We start from the raw sequence: 17,141 nt of genomic DNA on the forward strand, positions 1-17,141 counted from the left end.
ATGCTGGAAATCTGAAACAACAGACAATGCTGGAAACACTCATCAGGTCAGGCAGCATCTGTGGAGAGAGAAACAGAGTTAACGTTTCAGGTCAATGACCCTTCGTCAGAACTGGCAAAAGTTGGAGAAGTAACAGATATTTAAGCAAGTGCAGGGGCAGGGAAGGAAAGAATAAAGGGAAGGTCTGTGATAGGCTGAAAGGCAGGAGAGATTAAATGACAAAAGCGATGATAGTGCAAGGCAAAAGGAGCGCTTCTCTGGTTGTCCAGAACTTCTTATCACTAATACTTCAGCATAACTTTATCAACCACAATGTTGTGGTTTGAAGCAATCTTAATCCCATTGTGCATTCTGATATTTCGTAATAATCTCTTTCACCATCCAGAGACTGGTTTGAGTGAACATCTTGTTACAAAGTGACAACCATTTAATATGAAGTATCACATATTGTTGACCATGGTTCCCAAAAATCACCCCTGGCTCAGAAGTCAAAAACTTTTTATCTACTGTAAGGATCCTGAGGGAGGGGGTTGCGGGAATGTAGAGTTGTGGCTCCTGCTACACCTGGGGAAGGGGAGAGGGAAGTTGGGAAACAGTGGCGGAAGAGCAGGGGGCAGAGGTAGAAGGCAAAGTGCTTTTGCAGTTGCTGACTTGTATCACTGTTTTATGAGAAATTATTACAAACATTCTGTTCTATAACAAAGGTTAGTAAGTTGTATAGGTTACAAAGTTCTATATCTGTAGAGTAACAGAAGTTACAGGAAAAATTGCTGGAACTCCCAAACAACTGCAGTAGGAGAATTAAAAAGGCATGGTCAATTGCAGAGGCGTTTATTTCTGTGCAAGTGAGAGTTTGTTTTCTTTTTTTAAGATATGCACACTCTGCTCCGAGTTTATTCTTATTCAATTGAATGTTTGTTTAAAAAAAGCTCAGTATTCCTTTAAAAAAGATTTTGAAAAAAATAATCAAAGACACACATTGCACGCTTTTGAAATGTTTAACATTGTCATTACAGACGATACTGTATACGTTACACTTTGACATAGCTGGCAAGAATTTAATTAAATGAGTTCAGGAAGATTTCTTTTAAGCTCTTCCCGTTACCATACGTTTTATTGCCTCAACACTTTGAAAATAAGCATCATTAACACGGAACAGTTCAGTGCAGGCCGAGAAGCTGGTACAGGGTATGTGTAAACACATGGTATGTGTTTTAAAAATAAGTCGGCGGTTTTCGAACACTGAGATGTTGAGGGTGCAGGGAATGCGCGAAACCGTCGCATGTTTTATAACTTCTGTCCTTCAACTCTTCCTAAGGGGAGCCCCGAAACTGTCGCCACACCCACTTGTTTTTCTTGTAGCCTGCGGCGGGCTGACTGGGAGCCAATCCCAGGCCAGTTTTACAGTCTCTGGTTTACAGAAATCTGGCAACGCACCAGTCTCCGCGACACAGTTTGATTGGTAAGAGTCCAGAATTGCGAGAAGCAAGGGAAGGAATCAATTGCAAACGTTTTTATGAGTAGCGTTTTACATAGCAACCATATAATTATCATGTAGTATGTTTTCTTTATTCAGAATAAGCTAATGCCAGTAGCTATATGTTTTTGTCACGTGTATATGCAATAAAAGTCTAAATGCAAACTGAAAAGTTGCATTATGTTATTGTATGGTAAGCTGCTGCATTTCCAGCATTGTTTGTCACTAAAATATTGACTCTTTCACGTGTTATTGGCCGTGGTTCCAGAAATGAAAACTAGAATAAATACATTCACAAGTTATCAGGCTTCTGAAGCTCACATTACGCTACAAATCGCAAAAGTCAGTAAGGTGCAAAAAGTGTTTGGCAATCAATCGGCAAGGGCACAATTCGCATTGATGAGTGAGCGTTGTAAAATGTTGCTGTGATCAGGATGAAATGTTTTGGGACACTTCTACTCAACACAGCAAGGTTTTCCTTTAAAGCTATAGTGATATCACCACATTTTAAAATACTGAGCTCCTGAGGAAAAAAAGTACAATAAAGTGTATTTTAATTTTAACGGTTCTGTATGCAGTTTAATATACTAATAGTAAGTAATCCCAATGGCTCAGTGGGTAATGGCACCACTTGGTGTAGAGACCAGGAAGGTACAATGTTCAGTGTCTGGTCTGTTCTAAGTCAGTTGATCTTAGCTGAGGCAAGAGTAAGAAAGAACTTGCATTTATAAGCCATGGTGTGGAGATGCCGGTGTTGGACTGGGGTGGACAAATGTAAGAAATCACACAGCACCAGGTTATAGTCCAACAGCTTTATTTGAAATCACAAGCTTTCGGAGCGCTGCTCCTTCGTCAGGTGAAGTAGAGAGATGCATAAAAACACAGCTTATATAGTCAGAGAACAATGTCAGATGTTTACAGGTAATCTTTCTAACTGCCATTTATCACACCTCGGCAGAGAGATAATCACAGCAATCAAAGGTGTAAATGGTGTCCAAACAGGTCAGTCAGGAAAACATTACATCAAAGAACAATGAGGTGGGGTCACAAGGGGTCAAATGTTGCAGATGCTGGGGTCTGTATGAAAAACAAAAAAACAGACAAAAAACATTTTTTTTGCTGGAAATCACAGCAGGTCCAGCCGCATCTGTGTGGAGAGAACAAGCCAACGACGACTCGAGTCTAGATGACCCTACGTCAGGTGAGGTTACATGTAGCGTGACATGAACCCAAGATCTCGGTTGAGGCCGTCCTCATGGGTGCGGAACTTGGCTATCAGTTTCTGCTCGACGATTTTGCGTTGTCGTGTGTCTCAAAGGCCGCCTTGGAGAATGCTTACCCAAGCAGCCCTGCCTTCGATCTATTTTCTTTTCTTTCCAGTTTTGAAGAAGGGTTTCGACCCGAAACGTCAACTCAAATTTCTCTCCACGGATGTTGTCTGACCTGCTGAGTTTTTCCAGCAATTTCTGTTGTTATTTTGCATTTATATAGCACCTTTCACGATCTCAGGGCATCCCAAAGTGTGTTACAGCCAATAAAGTACTTTTTGAAGTGTAGTCACTGTTGTAATGTAGCAAACGTGGCAGCCAATTTGCACACGGCAAGGTCCCTCAAACGGCAATGTGACAATGACCAGTTAATCCGTTTTAGTGCTGTTGATTGAGGGATAAATATTGGCCAAGACACCGGGAGAACTCTCCTGCTCTTCTTCAAAATAGTGCAGTGGGATCATTTACGTCCACCTAAGAGGGCAGACGGAACCTCGGTTTAACTTCTCATCCGAAAGATGACAGCTCCGACGGTGCAGCACTCCCTCAGTACTGCACTGGAGTGTCAGCCTAGATTTTGTGCTCAAGTCTCTACAATGGAACTTGAACCCACAATCTTCTGACTCAGAGGCAAGAGTGCTATAAACTCAGCCAAGCTGACAGTAAAGGTGCTAGAATTAATCTCAGCACCCACTGAGCTAGGAAGTTCAGAAAGAAAGATCAGCAAGAGTTCTGGTCACTATTTAGTGACTCCAGCTGGAAAGTGTGTCCTTGTGGATGTTGAGTGAGGACATCAGGCTCAATAGCCCACTGACACTTAAATTCACATATAAAGAATGGTCACTTTGATGCATTAGCAGATGGCTGCCAATGAATTTAGCATCAAAACCTAACATTAAACACCATCTTCAGGAGACAGAAGAAAAGCAGAGAAAATAATTATTATAACAATATTTTGAAGATACTGAAATGTAAGTTTCCCACTTTATTCTATATAATAACAAAAGCATGTAAAACAATCCAGTACATTTATACTAAATTGTCATCTTAACAAGCACAAATCTAATGATATTTACATGGTGATTATGCAGTACTTTTAAATCTGGAGTGACTCAAAAGTCTAGTTCTGGGAGTGGAGCGTATGTACCTATATTTAGTCCTGAAACAAACTCTTTTCCAAAAATTTCAGCCCAGCAAAAGTGGAAGTCAGATTCCTTACCATGAAATGCAGCATGTGACGTCAAATTAATTATCATTCTGACCAAAGTATCAAGGACATCAAAGATACAATGATGTCACCAAAATATTTATACATTTGCATACTGTATATAGTGTGCTACACACAAAACCAGCTCCCGTCATAATGAAAATATTGGAGGATTAACAGATGACGGGTTAGAGTGGGGTTGAATGTGGTCTGAAAATGTGGATTCAAACTATGGTTACTAGCAATGTTTGGTGAGCAAAAGATGGTCATGGACTATAACAACAACAACAGCTTTCATTTGTATAAGGCCTTTAACGTAGTACAACGTCCCAGGGCATTTTAGAATTCACTATAAAAGAATTCACTGTTAAATTATGAAGATCCATCCTCTGAAACTGCACTTTATTTAGTGAGGTTTTGATAGATCATGTGATCGATTTACTACACTACATAAAATACTTTATATTGTATCAATATTTCTGTTAGCGAACTGTGTTCACGCAAAACCAAAACACAACCGATCACATGTATGCTAGATAGCTTACTCTCAGAAAGTATCATTTGAACTTTGACCAGTTCCTGATGATTCCCCAACAATTTAAGTGCTGGAAGCGGCAAATCATTTTTCAAATGGTTGGACACATTCAGTGTTTTTTTAACAGTTACTCTCAGTATACTCACTGTCCCAAAAGCAAGTCATCCTGTGAATGAGGCTGCCAATTTAAAGGCCTATTCACTGATCCTACACTCACTGTGGAGAGTCAAAGGAGAATCAGTGCTATGTCCTAAACATAGAAACATAGAAGATAGGAGCAGGAGTAGGCCATTCGGCCCCTCGAGCCTGCTCCACCATTCAATGCGATCATGGCTGATCATCCAAATTCAGTACCCAGTCCCTGCTTTCTCCCCATAACCCTTGATCCCTTTAGCCTTAAGAAATATATCCAAATCCTTCTTGAATATATTTAATGAACTGGCCTCCACCACCTTCTGTGGTAGAGAATTCCACAGGCTCACCATTCTCTGGGTGAAGAAATTCCTCCTCATCTCTGTCCTAAATGGCTTACCCCTTATCCTTAGACTGTGTCCCCTGGTTCTGGACTCCCCGACCATCGGGAACATCCTTCCTACATCTAGTCTGTCCAGTCCTGTCAGAACTTTATAAGTTTCAATGAGATCCCCTCTCATTCTTCTAAACTCCAGCGAGCACAAGTCCAATCGACCCAATCTCTCCTCATACGTCATTCCTGCCATCCCAGGTATCAGCCTGGTGAATCTTCGCTGAACTCCTTCCATGGCAAGAACATCCTTCCTCAGATAAGGCGACCAAAACTGCACACAATACTCAAGGTGTGGTCTCACCAAGACCCTGAACAACTGCAGCAAGACATCCTTGTTCCTGCACTCAAACCCTCTTGCTACAAGTAGAACAGAATCTCCATCAATCTGTTAGCTAATCAACATGTTTTTATTTTGTTTTGTTTTTCATGCTATCAAGTAATCAGCTGGAGCAATGGCCACGGAACTCCCGCCTCAGGTTGACAGATGTGGTTCCCGAGCTGTGTGGATCCCGTGGCCATGCAGGGAAATTTAAAAAGTAAGTGAAGAAAGGCTCTGAAGTGCCTGTAAATTACCTGATAATCATCTCAATTGGTTCCCCCGCCGCTGCCGGTTGGGTCGGCTCTGCGATGACAGACGGAAAGGTGCGTGGGAGCGAGATGACAAATAACAACTTTCCCACCCGACCCACCACCGATCTCGCCCGCTACCACCCTGGAAAATTCAGCCCTGAGTGTGGGCTAATTGTAATGTGTATGCAGTAATGTGAAATGATAAGATCCAGATGTTCTATCTCAGCATTGTATATATAATCTGTGTTCAAAATGATATCTAAACACATTGACCCTGAATTTCCATGGGGGTTGTCCCATTCTCCCATTGTAACTTAGTAGAAGATTGCAGAACCCCCGAGACACTACATAAATGGCTGTTTACGCCTTTGCTCTGGGAGTTCTGCCAATCTCTTGCTGAAAGCATGGTGATAATTGGGAGAAGTCCTGTGGAAATTCATGGCCTTAATATTTACTGTAAAAAAAAGCCCTGAATATTGTGAAATATTTGTTCATTATTTGGAATAATTTAGCAGAAGCTTTATCCTTAAAGACATTATAATAAAATGTAGCTTTTGCTAAATGAAAAGTATCTGCTGGGACATCAATACACTGTCATAATACTGTAACATTTTATTTCAGCATTAGCTCAGTGTTGAAGTTAGGTGGAAAAAGCAAAAAAATGGAAGGAATTACTGGCACAGTGTGTGCCAGGAAGGGAAAGCAGAAGGGAAACAAATTTGCACAATTTACTGTACTTGACAGCAAGATAATTGAATCAAATGCACTATTGAAATGACATGGTTTCTGAAGCTTTCTGGTTTAACAATTGTATAACCACTAGAATTAATTTATTGAAGGACTGGACAGAGCAATGTAGTTTAATCTCTGAGTCTGTTGGCTGCAAGGCTACAAATAAAAAGACTTTGGGCAATCTCAATCTAATAGGTATTGGCACATCACAATAAACACTGCACAATTTAGCCCAATTGGCTTTCAAGATAAATTCACCAATCCTGTACTCTCAGTTGGTCACATCGGGCTATTCATTCCATTTTTTTGCTACCGGTAAATGTTAATTCAGAAATTCTTGAAGGGATGTGAGTGCTGAAGGCTCCCCTTCTACCCTGGATGGTGAGGGAAATACATTTTTCACTGGCCATTCTCAGCTGTTGCCTACCAACAGAACAGTAATTGCAGTGAATTGATCTGTACTATAAAAAATGACTTGTACCATTTAAATAAATTTTGTTTTGTTTCTGGTCAGGTTTTTCTCACAGTATACTGTGATTGTCCAGTTACAGATTAAATCAAGTCATCAACCATAACAATTTCATTCTCATCATTCATTCTCCACTGGTTCAATTTGTTTTCAGCCCCTGAATATAACTCATTTAATTTTTCAGTCTCAGACTTTGGGGGTGAATTTCTGCAGAGGTTCTCTCAATTGTCCATTGTTAACTACAACGGAAGAGCTGCAGAAATCCCAGAAACACACAAGCACCACTTACACTGTTTGTCAGGGTTTCCGCAGCTCTTCAGCTGAACTTGCATAAGATTGTCAATCCACCCCTTTCCAATTAAATTTAAAATCTGCTTAATTTTATATATTACCTATACACACACATCTTTTATTTGTACCAGTTACTGAAACAAAAGTCTATAGATTTGTGGCTAAAGCACCAATAACTTCCCAATTAATGTACTTTTTTAATTATGTTCTTGATCGTATTTGTAGATGGTGTCACATTACTTAATGATAATATTATTTTAATATTTCTTTGTCAATCATATATAACTTATATTATTGTAAAGATTCAATGCCCACTTTGTTAGATCAAATTTCAAATGTAATGTGGCCAGGGTCCCTTTAAAGATCCCAGCTGAAAACGCATCATGAATGATGTCACTGGACCTGCTCCATCTCACTGGAGTGGGCATAATAGGCCCCATTAAGGTAAGTTCATTTTCTACAGCGGGATGGAGCCAGCACTGGGGTCACGACCCGCCACGGACACTGGCCACACCGGACCCGCCCAGATAGGCAAAATTCAGGCCTCATTGTCTGAATCTTGTTTACAGTCATGCATTCCAACAACAGTGTCAGTGGTAGCACTCTCATCCGAGTCAGAAGGTTGTGGGTTCAAGTCCCAATCCAGGGACTTGAGCTCAAAATCTAGGTTGACACTCCAGTGCAGTACTGAGGGAGTGCTGCACTGTTGGAGCTGCCGTCTATTGGATGAGAAGTTAAACCAAGTCTGTCCTCTTAGGTGGATCAGGTAAAAGACATCCACTTTGGTAGGAAAAATAGAAAAGCAGAGTATTTTTTAAATGGTGAGAGATTGGGAAATGTTGGTGTTCAGAGGGACCTATGTGTCCTTGTACACGAATCACTGAAAGTTAACATGCAGGTACAGCAAGCAATTAGGAAAGCAAATGGTATGTTGGCCTTTATTACAAGAGGATTTGAGTATAAGAGTAAAGACGTCTTACTGCAATTATATAGGGTCCTGGTGAGACCACACCTGGAGTATTGTGTACAGTTTTGATCTCCTTACCTAAGGAAGGATATACTTGCCAGAGGGAGTGCACAAAGGTTCACCAGACTGATTCCTGGGATGGAGGGATTGTCCTATGAGGAGAGATTGAGTAGACTAGGCCTATATTCTCTGGAGTTTAAAAGAATGAGAGCTGATCTCATTGTAATATACAAAATTCTTACAGGGCTTGACAGGGTAGATGCTGGGAGGATGTTTCCCCTGGCTGGGGAGTCTAAAACCAGGGGTCACAGTCTCAGAATAAGGGGTCGGCCATTTAGGACTGAGATGAGGAGAAATTTCTTCACTCAGAGGGTGGTAAATCTTTGGAATTCTCTACCCCAGAGGGCTGTGGGGGCTCAGTCATTGAGTATATTAAGGGAATTAAAGGATATGGGGATAGTGCAGGAAAGTGGAGATGAGGTAGAAGGTCAGCCATGATCTTATTGAATGACAGAGCAGGCTTGAAGGGCCAAATGGCCTACTCCTGCTTCTATTTTTTATGTTCTTATGTTCTTATCCCACTGCACTATTTCGAAGACAAGCAGGGGAGTTCTCCTGGTGTTCTGACCAACATTTATCCCTCAACCAACATCACTAAAAAAAACAGATTATCTGTTCATTATCAGATTGCTGTTCATGGGGACCTGGCTGTGCATAAATTGGCTGCTACGTTTCCCTACAACACTTCAAAAAGTACTTTGTTGGCTGTAGAGCGCTTTGGGATGTCCTGAGGTCATGAAAGGTGCTATATAAATGGAAGTTCTTTCTATCTGGGCCATAGACTTTCAATCTAGGGTCCGCAACAGGGTCAAAGAGCATCTGTATGATCATTAAATATCTGTCCATCTTTCCCCAAAGACCCGCAGCTCTATATGAGTAATCACACCATGCTTGGGATGTATGGGGTCATGCAGAGATTGATATTTGGACACGACCTGGTTCACTGGATCTATGCCCTGTTTGACATCTGTCAGTTTTTCTACCAAATGTGGGGAACTGCGCTTCATGTGCCAACCCCCTTCCAAACGGGCATCAGTGAAACAAACAGGACTAACAGGATGATGTCATTTGTTTATCTAGCATTTAAGGTAAAACTGGATAAACACATGCATGAGAAAGGAATAGAAGGTTATGCTGATAGAGTGAGATGAAGAGGGCTGGGAGGAGGCTCGTGTGGAGCATAAACACTGACACGGGCCAGTTGGGCCAATTGTACAGGGCCTTGGTGAGACCACATCTTGAATATTGTGTGCAGTTTGGTCACCTTATCTGAGGAAGGATGTTCTTGCCATGGAAGGAGTTCAGCAAAGATTCACCAGGCTGATACCTGGGATGGCAGGAATGACGTATGAGGAGAGATTGGGTCGATTGGGCTTGTACTCGCTGGAGTTTAGAAGAATGAGAGGGGATCTCATTGAAACTTATAAAATTCTGACAGGACTGGAAAGACTAGATGCAGGAAGGATGTCCCCGATGGTCGGGGAGTCCAGAACCAGGGGTCACAGTCTAAGGATAAGGGGTAAGCCATTTAGGACAGAAATGAGGAGGAATTTCTTCACCCAGAGAATGGTGAACCTGTGGAATTCTCCACCACAGAAGGCAGTAGAGGCCAATACATTAAATATATTCAAGAAGGAGTTGGATATATTTCTTAAGGCTAAAGGGATAAAAGGGTATGGGGAGAAAGCAGGGACCGGGTACTTAATTTGGATGATCAGCCATGATCGCATTGAATGGCGGAGCAGGCTCGAGGGGCCGAATGGCCTACTCCTGCTCCTATCTTCTATGTCTATGTTTCTATGAATGGCTTGTTTCTGTGCTGTACATTCCATGTAATTTGCTGGAGTTCCCACCAGTTCCCCCTCGGTCGCTCCCAACACTATGTACACCAGCATGAAGCAGACACATTCTATGCCTGGACTGTATAGTGGTGGAAGTGGGGTCCATAGCAATTTGCAAAGGCTGTTTTCCTTACAGAGCGATGGGTTGCCAGAAGAACACCAGCCTATTTGGAAACAGGCCACTTTCTTTTTTACAGTTTGGGAAATCTTTGGACAGCACAGCTGGTATTCCAGAGATGCAGCATGGCTCTGCAGTCAGGTACAGTAGTGCCTCCCCCCCACCCCCGTTATCAAGCAGGCACCCCAAGTGCAACACAAATGTCACGGACACCTGCCCAATTTATGCAAATGTCCTGACCCTGGGAATTCAGATAAGGTGAGGGGTGCAACTTGCCAGCAGCTGGAAGTCCAGCTCTGCCATGGTTACAGTGGTGGATTGTGGACACATGGATTGCTGTTGCCATTTGTCGTTGGCAATTCTGTATTTGATATGTTTTCAGTATTTCATTGCTTACATTATGTTATTTCTGTTGCCAATATCATTTTCTTTTAAAGTTTTTTGCAATGAAAACACTGGCTCTGAATTTCCATAGGGGTTGTCCTGATCTTCTGCCTTAACTTCAGTGGGAGATTGGAAAAAAAACCTGGAGAAACAGCGTAAACGGCTGGATTCAGCTGTTTACACCATTTCTCCGGTGGCTTCCGTCGACCTCCCACCAAAGTTATAATGAGAGATTTGGATACATCCCTTGGAAATTCAAGGTCGCTGTTTTCCTTTGGGTAGCTGACACACTGGCCTAGAAATTCATTAAGGCGCTGCCAGCTTTGCGCCCAGTTAACGCCTAAAGGGTGATTTTGCGCCAAAAATGAGTTTGCGCAGATATTCAGCGCAGCGGTATTGGCGGCGGTAGCCATTAGCGCTGCGCCGGCACCGATGACGTCATCGGTGTGCGCAGTGCCCCGGTTCCGCCCCGAAACCGCGCCGATCCCCATATTTAGTTGCGGCCGCCTCCTCCGAAGCGGCCGCAAACAGCGACCAGAAAACGGGGCCGTCCTGCTGCCTTAGTGGGGCGCTTTAAAGCGGAAGGTGCGGCCGGCCGCTTTTGCGGCGGCCGCCTGCCCGCACCTCCTTCCCCGGCCTCCTCCACCCCCCCACCGCGGCATTGCCGGCTGCTTTCCGCGAGCCCGGCACTTCTCCGTGGTGCCGGGCTCATTTGCCGGCACTATCCAGCGGCGATCTCCCCGTTGCAGGCAGCTCCCCCTTAAGAGAAGGAGGAGGCCTGCAGTACCGCAGCCTGCCGCTGCGCAGCGCCTGGCGCAGCGGCGCCAAGAGCACTGATATTCAGTGTCAGCGCACCAAGCGGAGGCGGGCACACCCTGGTATAGCGCCCGCTTCCGAATTGGGGCGCTAACAATGAATATCTGACGATCGCTATAGGCTTCCCGCCCAGCGCTAACTTTTGGGCGCTAGCCAGCTGGTGGGGCCATAGTGAATTTCTAGGCCACTGTCTTTTAGATGTTAGAATAGGGAATCACCAGGAGTGAGTGTGTCAATATTTGCAGTGTCCCCAAATGTATCAGTATTAGCAAAGGTTCCCACATAGAAGTTTGAAAACCACATTATCTAGACTCAGGTATGGAGAACGGTCACTTTGGTAAAGTACTAAATTTCACCCAAGGATGAACTGGCACTTTCAGGAGAGAAGGGCAGAAAGTTGGAGAAGCAGAAATTAGTATCAATTAAAAAACACAATGCACTTCTATTTGTATAGAAATAACAAAGATCTTCATAGAATCGTAGAATGATACAGCACAGAAGAGGCCATTCAGCCCATCGTGCCTGTGCCGGCTCTTTGAGCTATTGAAGCTATCCAATTAGTCCCATTCTCCTGCTCTTTCCCCATAGCCCTGCAAATTCTTCCATAGAAACATAGAAACATAGAAGATAGGAGCAGGAGTAGGCCATTCGGCCCTTCAAGCCTGCTCCGCCATTCAATGTGATCATGGCTGATCATCCAAATTCAGTACTCTGTCCCTGCCTTTTCCCCATATCCCTTGATCCCTTTAGCCTCAAGAAATATATCCAACTCTTTCTTGAATATATTTAATGAACTAGCCTCCACCGCCCTCTGTGGCAGAGAATTCCACAGGTTCACTACACTCTGGGTGAAGAAATTCCTCCTCATTTCAGTCCTAAATGGCTTACCCCTTATCCTTAGACTATGACCCCTGGTTCTGGACTCCCCGGCCATCAGAAACATCCTTCCTGCATCTAGTCTGTCCAGACCTGACAGAATTTTATAGGTTTCGATGAGATCCCCTCTCAATCTTCTAGACTCCAGTGAGTATAAGCCCAATCGACACAATCTCTCCTCATACGTCATTCCTGCCATCCCAGGTATCAGCCTGGTGAACCTTTGCTGCACTCCCTCCATGGCAAGAACGTCCTTCCTCAGGTAAGGTGACCAAAACTGCACACAATACTCAAGGTGCGGTCTCACCAAGGCCCTGTACAACTGTAGCAAGACATCCTTGTTCCTGTACTTGAACCCTCTTGCTACGAAGGCCAACATACCATTTGCCTTCTTAACCGCCTGCTGCACCTGCATGCTTACCTTCAGCGACTGGTGCAGAAGGACACCCAGGTCTCTTTGCACTTCCCCTTCTCCCAATCTATTGCCATTCAAATAATAATCTGCCTTCCTGTTTTTGCCACCAAAGTGGATAACCTCACATTTATCCACATTATAGTGCATTTGCCATGTTTCTGCCCAATCACCCAACCTGTCCAAATCGTACTGGAGTTTCCTGACATCCTCCTCGCAGCTTACCCTCCCGCCCAGCTTTGTGTCGTCTGCAAATTTGGAGATATTACATCCAATTCCCTCGTCCAGATCATTAATATATATTGTGAACAGCTGGGGTCCTAGGACCAATCCTTGCGGTACCCCACTAGTCACTGCCTGCCACTCGGAAAACGACCCGTTTATTCCAGCTCTTTGCCTTCTGTCCGCCAACCAGTTCTCTATCCAAGTCAATACCTTGCCCCCAATCCCATGTGCCTTAATTTTGCACACTAATCTCTTGTGTGGGACCTTATCGAAAGCCTTCTGAAAGTCCAAATACACCACATCCACTGGTTCTCCCCTATCTATTTTACCAGTTACATCCTCAAAAAATTCCAGTAGATTAGTCAAGCATAAACTAACCTCTTGAAGTAACATTATTAAAATCACAGCCTTCAAATGGTCACCTGATAAAAATAATAGAATCAAAGGATGTTACCGCATAGACACAGGCCATTTGATCTATCAAGTGTGTGCCAGTGTTTTCTAGTGGCTGGTTAAAGAGCTATACAGACATGGTCCTGAGAACAGGTTTCCCCTGAAGCTGTTTTAAAAAGCCATACTGGTGCTACTTGTTCCTGATCTCATGTAGCTGATGTCAATCCCAAAGTAAACTTTAGGGTTTCTGCTTGTCATGCAAGATTCCTACATAGCATAAAACTAGCTTACGGCAACAACAAAAGAAGTTGCTTGGATTGCTGGACATGAACAAACATAGCCTCCACTACTCCCCACATATCGCTACTCATGTTTCATCAAAACATTAGCTTGAACTGGAATATTCCAACTACCATCTTCCTGACACTTTTTTTTATTCGTTCTTGAGACGTGGGTGTCGTTGGCGAGGCCAGCATTTATTGCCCATCCCTAATTGCCCTTGAAACGATGATGGTGAGCCGCCTTCTTGAACCACTGCAGTCCGTAAGTACTCTCACAGTGCTGTTAGGGAAGGAGTTCCAGGATTTTGACGAAGTGACAATGAAGGAATGGCGATATATTTCCAAGTCAGGATGGTGTGTGACTTGGAGGGGAACTTGGAGGTGATGGTTTTCTGAGCGCCTGCTACCCTTGCCCTTCTAGGTGGTAGAGGTCGCGGGTTTGGGAGGTGCTGTCGAAGAAGCTTTGGTGAGTTGCTGCACTGCATCTTGTAGATGGTACACACTGCAGCCACGGTGTGCTGGTGATGGAGGGAGTGAATGTTTAAGGTGGTGGATGGGGTACCAATCAAGCGGGCTGCTTTGTCCTGGATGGTATCGAGTTTCTTCAGTGTAGTTGGAGCTACACTCATCCAGGCAAGTAGAGAGTATTACATCACACTTGTGCCTTGTAGGTGGTGGAAAGACTTGGAGAGTCAGGAAGTGAGATACTCGCCGCAGAATACCCAGTCTCTGATCTGCTCTTATAGCCACAGTATTTATGAGGCTAGTCCAGTTAAGTTTCTGGTCAACGGTGACCCTCAGGATGTTGATGGTGTGGGATTCGGCGATGGTAATGCCGTTGAATGTCATGGGGAGGTGGTTAGGCTCTCTCTTGTTGGAGATGGTGATTGCCTGGCATCTGTTGTCCAGGTCTTGCTGCATGCGGGCATGGATTGCTTCATTATCTGAGGAGTTGTGAAGGGAACCGAACACCATGCAATCATCAGTGAACATCCCTATTTCTGACCCTATGATGGAGGGAAAGTCATTAATGAATGCTGAAGATGGTTGGGCCTAGGGCACTGCCCTGAGGAACTTCTGCAGCGATGTCCTGGGGCTGAGAAGATTCACCTCCAACAACCACAACATCTTCCTTTGTGCTAGTTATGACTCCAGCCAGTGGAGAGTTTTCCCCCCGATTGCCAGTGACTTCAGTTTTACTAGGGCTCCTTGATGCCAGACTCAGCCAAATGCTGCCTTGATGTCAAGACCCCTCACTTGACCTCTGGAATTCAGCTCTTTGTCCATGTTTGAACTAAGGCTATAATGAGGTCTTGAACCGAGTGGTCCTGGCGGAACCCAACCTGAGCATTGGTGAGCAGGTTATTTGTGAGCAAGTGCCGCTTGATAGCACTGTTGATGACACCTTCCATCACTTTGCTGATGATTAGGAGTAGGCTGATGGGGCAGTAATTGGATGGATTGGATTTGTCCTGCTTTTTGTGGCAGGCCATACTTGGGCAATTTTCGACATTGTTGGGTAGATGCCAGTGTTGTAGCTGTACTGGACAAGCTTGGCTAGAGGCGCGGCTAGTTTTGGAGAACAAGTCTTCAGCACGACAGCCGGGATTTTGTCGGGGCCCACAGCCTTTGCTGTATTCAGTGCGCTCAGCTGTTTCTTGATATCACATGGAGTGAATCGAATTGGCTGAAGTCTGGCTTCTGTGATGGTGGGGACCTCAGGAGGAGGCCAATATGGATCATCCACTCGGCACTTCTGGCTGAAGATGTTTGCAAACGCTTCAGCTTTGTCTTTTGCACTCACGTGCTGAGCTCCACCATCATTGAGGATGGGGATATTCATGGAGCCTCCTCCTCCCGTTAGTTGTTTAATGGTTCACCACCATTAACGACTGGATGTGGCAGGACTGCAGAGCTTTGATCTGATCCGTTGATTGTATGATCGCTTAGCTCTGTCTATAGCATGCTGCTTCCGCTTTTTAGCGTGCATGTAGTCCTGTGTTGCAGCTTCCCCAGGTTGGCAGCTCATTTTTAGGTACACCTGGTGCTGCTCCTGGCATGCTCTTCTACACTCCTTATTGAACCAGGGTTGGTCCCCTGGCTTGATGGTAATGGTAGAGTGAGGGATATGCCAGGCCATGAGGTTACAGATTGTGGTGGAATACAATTCTGCTGCTGCTGATGGCCCACTGCACCTCATGGATGCCCAGTTTTGTGCTGCTAGATCTGTTCTGAATCTATCCCATTTAGCAGGGTGGTAGTGCCACACAACACGATGGAGGGTGTCCTCAGTGTGAAGACTGGACTTCGTCTCTATAATGACTGTGCGGTGGTCACTGCTACCAATGCTGTCATGGACAGATACATCTGCAACAGGTAGATTGGTGAGGATGAGGTCAAGTAGGTTTTTCCCTCGTGTTGGTTCTCTCACCACCTGTCGCAGGCCCAGACTGGCAGCTATGTCCTTCAGGACTTGGCCAGCTCGGTCAGTAGTGGTGCTACCGAGTCACTCTTGGTGATGGACATTGAAGTCCCCCACCCAGAGTACATTCTGTGCCCTTGCTACTCTTAGTGCTTCTTCCAAGTGGTGTTCAACATGGAAGAGTACTGATTCATCAGCTGAGGGAGGGCAGTAGGTGGTAATCAGAAGGCGGTCAGTTCAGTTTCATCAAGGGCAGCACGGTGGCATAGTGGTTAGCACTGTTGCCTCACAGCGCCAGGGACCCGGGTTCGAATCCGGCCTCACGTGACTGTCTGTGTGGAGTTTGCACATTCTCCCCGTGTTTGCGTGGGTTTCCTCCGGGTGCTCCGGTTTCCTCCCACAGTCCAAAGATGTGCGGGTTAGGTTGATTGGCTATGATAAATTGACCCTTGGTGTTAGGGGGATTAAATACGTGGGGTTACGGGGATAGGGTGGGATATGTGTCGGTGCAGGCTTGATGGGCCGAAATGGCCTCTATCTGCACTGTGGGGTCTGTGTGATTCTGTGATCAGTCAGTCTTATGTCGAATTCTATCCTTAACCACTGTTTTGATATCTTTATGGCCGTTTGTTAAGTTGCATCTGTTTCGCCCTAAAATTCTCTCCAATAATGTTGTGCGCTTGGTCGACTGTTGGAAAGTGGCTTGGCCTTTAACTGTAACTTTAGTGGAACTTTAAGCTATTTTCCAGCATAAATATAAACATGTTGGAATTTAATCATTTCAGTTGTTTCTATGGCAAATCTTCATTTGTACTATACTAACTTACCTTAATAAAACCTGGGAAGCCAAGTTAATCAAGACATTCTTTCACACAGGAGGCAGATTTAAGAAGCTGAGGATAATGTACTTTAATTTGCCAACATAAGGTGATGTATAGAAGTCCAATTTAGACAATTTAAATGAGGACTGTTTTGCTGATTGGTACTTCACAGGTTAGTATCAGTTCCTTTGTCTTGGACTCATTCCTTGTTAAAGCAGAAAAAAATTCAAAATGATTCGTTATACTAAAGCTATTATGAAAAGGTTTCAGTGACTATTGGCATCTAATTCAACATAGGAATAGAATATAAAACGTCAACCCAAGTGGAAAATATTTCATCAAACACAACTTTTCAGACATTGCAAACTGGAGCCTCTGGCTCAAACAGCTTTCTGCAACCTTTACTACTGTTGGGATCTCCGTAGTAGTAATAACAGAAGTCTGCCTGTT

General features: G+C 44.2%; 1 protein-coding gene across 1 annotated transcript in view; it reads right to left on the reverse strand.

Moving 5' to 3' along the window:
* The window catches only part of LOC147123380 (interleukin-6 receptor subunit beta-like), a 166,900-nt gene that overhangs the window by 146,861 nt on the left and 2,898 nt on the right, over nucleotides 1-17,141 (reverse strand). The gene's annotated exons all lie outside the window — the stretch shown is intronic.

The sequence above is a fragment of the Somniosus microcephalus genome, chromosome 2 (assembly GCF_052327205.1).
Source record: "Somniosus microcephalus isolate GS21.2 chromosome 2, FLI_Smic_1.0, whole genome shotgun sequence".
In the NCBI taxonomy this organism is placed as follows: domain Eukaryota; kingdom Metazoa; phylum Chordata; class Chondrichthyes; order Squaliformes; family Somniosidae; genus Somniosus; species Somniosus microcephalus.